Source organism: Camponotus floridanus, unplaced genomic scaffold (genome assembly GCF_003227725.1).
Source record: "Camponotus floridanus strain SB8 unplaced genomic scaffold, Cflo_v7.5 scaffold40, whole genome shotgun sequence".
Lineage (NCBI taxonomy): Eukaryota > Metazoa > Arthropoda > Insecta > Hymenoptera > Formicidae > Camponotus > Camponotus floridanus.
This window is the reverse complement of record NW_020229548.1, coordinates 1,093,477-1,101,177: the sequence shown is the minus strand read 5'-3', so window position 1 is coordinate 1,101,177 and position 7,701 is coordinate 1,093,477.

Below are 7,701 nucleotides of genomic sequence, written 5' to 3'. Positions count from 1 at the left end.
CAATCTTGAGACATTTAATCGTTAAGACGAAAAAGATACGTAAATTTTCAATAATAAGGAAAATTGACAAGAAGAAAAAGAAAGATATATAGAAAGAAAAAAGAGACACATTTGGAAAAAAATAATACAGATTATCAGAGAAATACTTCTCTTAAACGATAAAAATATAAGCAATTTTGCGCTTCAGTCTAGATATATTTTGCGATTTCAGTTAAAATGAATACATTTATGTTTGAAATATCATAAAGATATGAAACATATAAAAATGCATTCTTTTAAAACTACTTATAAAAAGAATCTTTATAAAGTCTAACATAAAAGAATCTTTACTTGAAAATATTTCGTATTAAAAATTGTTTTTATGTGATCGCCAAAATACGGAGATTGGAATTTAATTTTCTGTATTTTAGATCTATAAAAAATTTACTGCAATTATAATATATTAGTAATATTAATGTGTTAAAATAATTTTATTTTATTATTATATAATTTATATTAATAATTGGAATTTTTATCGGAATATACGTTAGTAATATTGCGTCATAGTACATGTTTTATTTTAAAATTAATAGCATTCCTACAATTAATTTGATGTTAATGTATTCGTAAACTTCCCTGTTATGTATATGTAGGTTAGGTAACGAATTGTAGGAATATCAATCTTAGGAATTGTAAGAATATCAAATAAATAATTAAATATATATTAATTCATATGAATACGTATACAGAACTACTCGATATATAATAAAAAGAAAGAAAATTATCGGAAAGATCAATCGATGACACGACATTTATAGTTTGTAATAATTTAAATTTTTATTGTTTTATAAGGCGTATGTAATTAAAAAAAATGATAATATCATATTATAAAAAAACATTCTTTTTTATAAAAGCTGCAATATTAAATATAAACTCTTTGTTAATTTCAGAATATTTTTTATGTGATTTTTTTCAAGTCATCTTTTTTTCTTTTAGATAATAGATAAATATTTTATTCTAATTTTCATGTGAAAAAAATTGCATTTAGTTATATTTTCTTTGTGTGATTATTTGTCAGTTTTTATAAGATAGATTGCTTAAAAATGACAATACAGTTGGAAAAATTCGTTTTTCCTGAAAGATAAATTTGTATATTTATTTGATATCTTTTATTAAGATAGTAAAAAAATATATATATGTGCTTTCTGTATATCTGTCTATTGTATAGATTCAAAGTCTTCGCATAGAGCAAAAGCAGGGATCTTTATTCAATTCTAGATCACGACCTCAAATTCTTGCATTTATTAGATTATACAATGATAGTATAATTCCGTTGACTTCCTCAATTGCAGTGTAATAAATACATAAGAAATCTTTGCGCAGTACATATTTTGATAAAAGAATACAAAAGATTTTATCATCAAATTCTTATTTTGATTTAGGTTAAAATGATATATAATTATTAATAAATGTTAAGAATAAATTTTATCAGCATTATTTATAACTGAAATTAAAAATCAGCGTTAAAATTAAAAATCTGCATAATAAATGAAAAAAGTAAATGTAAAAATTAATTGATATGAATAAGGATTTAAGATATTTGGCGAAATGACAGTGCAAATATGGAAATGAAGACTGTTCGGCTAGAAAAAGATTTAATTTTGTTATAGAATAAGAGTTAAATTGATTTAATAAGGTTTGTAAAATCAGCGTATCATTGCTTTTCATTGCGTCTGATGCGCATGCGATAAAAATACTAATTTTGAAAGAATAATTGTTTTATCAAAAAATATTGTATAATAATTTATAGAATATGTGTAAATATATTATTAAATATTAATATAAATATTAATTATTTTTTATAATTTTCTATTATTATAATTGTGCCTAATTTATAATTAATTGATATTTAATCCACTCTCTCCTAATGGATATATATATATACAGGGTGTTCTAAAAAGATATGTCAAAAATTTAAGGAGATATTCCTTACATCTGAAGGATGAAAAAATGTTATATGGACATAGGTGCGGAAATGTTTATTTCAGGAGTTATGTTGAAAATACTGTTAGCTGTATTACTTACACAAGGAAAAAACACCCTGTATACAGGGTGATTCAAAATAACCCCTGTGTCCGTAAAATGACACATTGTTGAGTCAATTCTAAGACGATTTTTCATTTTGCAAAATTTCGTCCGAAGCTTAGTTTTCGAATTATTAAAGAAAGAAGTTAACGCATGACGGGTCGGATACAAGAGGCAGGCAAGGGTGACGCGAGACCCGTCAGACGCGGGCGCTTACGCGGGGCGCCTGCTGCGATCAGCTGATCGCTATACACACAGACACACATGCGACACATACATTCTCTGTCTGCTGTCTGTCTGTCTGTCTCTCTCTCTCTCTCTTCTCTCTCTCTCTCTCTCTCTCTCTTTCATTCGCTCACTCTCTCACGTGTATTTTTTTTTTTTTTTTTTTTTACGAGAGGGGAAAATGCATTTTATGCATACCCACCGGTCGATCCAGTGAGTTATGTGGGACTCGAGTACCAAGTCGAATTACCAACTCGGTACTCCCTACCCACTAAAAACCCCTCTCTTTTCGCGAATTTTCTTTGACACACTGTCCCTCTGTCCTTCCCGAGATCCGTTTTCACATAACGTTAAAAAATAGTTATTATTACCTTGTTCGATGACTTCTGATGTATTGCTGTAATTGCTTGAAGGAGAAATGAATTTTCCGATAGATCGTACGTTCTCAAATTTAACGTAGATATCACGTTGCACAAGACAGAAATCCACACTAAATTATTAACTGAAAGTTTTTCTTCTTTTATGAACTGCATTCTTTTATAAACTTTAACGTAATCACATTTATTTATTCACTCGATGAGACGAGAAATTTACTGATGACTCTATCACTAATCACTGTCGAATAATAACTGTTGGCGATTAAAAATCACTCGATGAAAGAAACACGCGCGGACACGTTACTACACGACGCGACAATGCGACGATAATTACTCGGCGACTGCAAGTACCGCTGCTTCCTTGTCATGGTAGGTTGCGGTAGGTTAAGGTACTACTGGCGCTATCGAACGCGATCATGTGTTCGATTGAAGAATGCGTGGTAGACGTAAAGAATAAACATTTAACATATTAATATTATTATCATGAATGTGTGTGATGTCCATACATCGTATGATATCTATTTAAAAATTAATTAGATTAAATAAGTGTTTTTAAAATATTTATTACTTTTATACACCCATATTAAATATTAATATTAAATATTTATTTAATTATTTTATCTATATTATTTACTATTTTATTTAACTATTTTATTTAACTATTTTATCTTTAACTATTCTATTTATTTATTTATCTATTTCATCTATTTATTTTTAACTATTTATTATCAATGATCGAAAATCGGTCATTGATAATAAATAGTTAAAAATAAATAGATGAAATAGATAAATAAATAAATAGAATAGTTAAAGATAAAATAGTTAAATAAAATAGTTAAATAAAATAGTAAATAATATAGATAAAATAATTAAATAAATATTTAATATTAATATTTAATATGGGTGTATAAAAGTAATAAATATTTTAAAAATACTTATTTAATCTAATTAATTTTTAAATAGATATCATACGATGTATGGACATCACACACATTCATGATAATAATATTAATATGTTAAATGTTTATTCTTTACGTCTACCACGCATTCTTCAATCGAACACATGATCGCGTTCGATAGCGCCAGTAGTACCTTAACCTACCGCAACCTACCATGACAAGGAAGCAGCGGTACTTGCAGTCGCCGAGTAATTATCGTCGCATTGTCGCGTCGTGTAGTAACGTGTCCGCGCGTGTTTCTTTCATCGAGTGATTTTTAATCGCCAACAGTTATTATTCGACAGTGATTAGTGATAGAGTCATCAGTAAATTTCTCGTCTCATCGAGTGAATAAATAAATGTGATTACGTTAAAGTTTATAAAAGAATGCAGTTCATAAAAGAAGAAAAACTTTCAGTTAATAATTTAGTGTGGATTTCTGTCTTGTGCAACGTGATATCTACGTTAAATTTGAGAACGTACGATCTATCGGAAAATTCATTTCTCCTTCAAGCAATTACAGCAATACATCAGAAGTCATCGAACAAGGTAATAATAACTATTTTTTAACGTTATGTGAAAACGGATCTCGGGAAGGACAGAGGGACAGTGTGTCAAAGAAAATTCGCGAAAAGAGAGGGGTTTTTAGTGGGTAGGGAGTACCGAGTTGGTAATTCGACTTGGTACTCGAGTCCCACATAACTCACTGGATCGACCGGTGGGTATGCATAAAATGCATTTTCCCCTCTCGTAAAAAAAAAAAAAAAAAAAATACACGTGAGAGAGTGAGCGAATGAAAGAGAGAGAGAGAGAGAGAGAGAGAGAGAAAGAGAGAGAGAGAGAGACAGACAGACAGACAGCAGACAGAGAATGTATGTGTCGCATGTGTGTCTGTGGGTATAGCGATCAGCTGATCGCAGCAGGCGCCCCGCGTAAGCGCCCGCGTCTGACGGGTCTCGCGTCACCCTTGCCTGCCTCTTGTATCCGACCCGTCATGCGTTAACTTCTTTCTTTAATAATTCGAAAACTAAGCTTCGGACGAAATTTTGCAAAATGAAAAATCGTCTTAGAATTGACTCAACAATGTGTCATTTTACGGACACAGGGGTTATTTTGAATCACCCTGTATATACATATATATATATATATATATATATATATATATATATATATATATATAGATTTTTATGATAAAGTAAATAAATGTAATACATTTATTCCACAAAAACAAATTTTTATTACAAAATTTTTTATGAAAATATGGTATACAAATCAAAAGTATAAATATGTAACTACAAAAAAAGTGTGTTCTAATAATTAAATCATAAAATTTTGCATATTTTGCAATTAGTACATTATTTTACAATTACGTAATCATACTATATAATTTGCACGCAAGTTTCGAAAATGTTCCTTGATTATGAAAACGAATAAATATTAAAAAGCTCATCTTTTGTGTGCTTTTAATGTTATTTAATTTTCGCACGTTACGATAAATATTTTACGCAACAAATTCCACACTTTTTGCATTTACTAACAATATTATATCGCGCTAGCAATGCAATAAAAAAATCTTAATATTAAATCGTTCTAAAATTAGATAATAAAACACTATATAATATATATTTTTCATTATTTATATAAATGAATCGGCACTTTGTTGCGAGTCAAAAATTTTTAAATGTTTATTTGAATATTTATAATATTTATTTGAATATTTTATAGATTTATTATATTAGTATATTTAATAATAGATTCGGCTAACTTGATAAATATTTTTACAATAAAAATAAGTTGATCTATCTATAATTTTAAAGATGTGATGTAAATATTAATTTCTCTATTTAATAATATTTTGCAATTATATAATTTTTTTCTTCTTTTTAATAACTTATAAAAAAGCAACATACTCCTGAATAACGAAGCATGATTAATCACATAGATTAACCATGTTGTTGTCATGTTATCAATAAATAGATGCAACATGACAGTAATTTAGCAATTGTTTATCCGGGTTTATTTTAAAAATGAGCAAATAAACATTTAATTTTTATAAATATGTAGCCATTATTCAGAAATAACATTTATAAAAATTAAGTTTTGATTAATACGGGAAAATATTGTATATTTAAGAATGATGAGATTATACGAATTATATTGTCTTTTTATAATATATTTTTTATAATAAATTTTTTTATAAAAATAAAAATCTATTAAATATAGACTTTTGAAGAAAATGGATCTCTCAGTTGGACTTGGTTATAAAAGAAACTTTACCGTATTAGAGTAAAAAATTTAAATGCATAATATTGCTAAGATATTTGAACAAGTTTGCTTTTCTAAAATAAATATTGTCATGACTCTTAATTAATGTATACAATTATTGAATAGATAATTAAATAATTTTGTATTACCGACATCGTTACAGAATAAAAAATACTTCTATTGAAGCGGCGCTGGATTCTCATCGCTGAGGAATCGTTTAGTTTGTATGAGCAATTATTGATAAGACGTTAATTCTATCTTATCGATATTCGGCAAAAAACTTTTTACAAGAGTATTCTTATATAATAATTTAAATATCTTCAACTTGAGATATTTCTCCATCGTATGTTATGATTTGAGCAAGATAATATTTTCTAAAGTTTAAATTAACGATTTAAAAACTTTAAACAATTTTTGTTTTATTTATATTGCAAATAATTCCATTTATCATACATATCTTTTGTATAAAATTTCTAACAAAAATAAATTCTTATTATTCATCATTTTATGATGATATTTATTATATATATTAATATATTAATATTATTATATATATTAATATATTAATATTATTATATATATTAATATATTAATATTATTATATATATTAATATGATATTAACAGAACAAGGTACATCAAAATATATATGTGTAAAATGTGTAAATAATTACATATTTAATGTAAATAATATGTCATTGATATTATTATAATCTACAATATTTAAAAATAAATTATAGTATAACTACATATAATAACACATAAGTATATATATACAGGGTGGGGCATTTATCTTGAGACAAGATAATATCTCGATTGGAGTCGATTATTTTGAAAAAAGTTTTAGACAAAAGTTGTATGGTTTCAAGGGGGACATAAGATGGTATCATTAGTTTGATCTTGAAGAGCCACCTGAAGGACACGCGAAGGTCAGCTCCAACTTTTAAATGGGACACCCTATATGCTTTTGCATATTCTTGTAGCTCATCTCAAGAGCTTTCCAAAACACTATAATTAAGTTAGTTTTCATTAAGTACTTTTCAAGAAAAGACATAGTTATTTTTAAGAAAAAATATGTAATTGTTAATTGCAAATTACATTTTTTTTTTCGAAACAACTATGAGTTTTCTTTACACCAATTGATTCTTCTCATTATTTTGTACATAAAAGTATTAAGGTAAAATAATCGAAAAATGAATATTTTACAAGATATTTTACGGTTTATGTAAAATTAAAAAATGATTTCAAGCTTCATAACTCGAAAAGTACTTAATGAAAACTAACTTAATTATAGTGTTTTGGAAAGCTCTTGAGATGAGCTACAAGAATATGCAAAAGCATATAGGGTGTCCCATTTAAAAAGTTGGAGCTGACCTTCGCGTGTCCTTCAGGTGGCTCTTCAAGATCAAACTAATGACACCATCTTATGTCCCCCTTGAAACCATACAACTTTTGTCTAAAACTTTTTTCAAAATAATCGACTCCAATCGAGATATTATCTTGTCTCAAGATAAATGCCCCATCCTGTATATATATATATATATATATATATATATATATATATATATATATTCTTACTAACATTTTTAATAATCTTAAATAAAATATATAAATGTAAATCTAATTTTGTATGACAATAATATATACATTATATATATAAAATACAAAATTAATATTTACATTCATATTTCTTAATGTTATTAAAAATGATTTAATATAGCAAATTTGTAGATATACATATGCAGATATGTATGATAAAAATGTATTATAAGTTAGGTATAAAATCTCTCCTTGAAAGTATTTTGGTAGAAAACTTGTGTTGCAAAATATGATA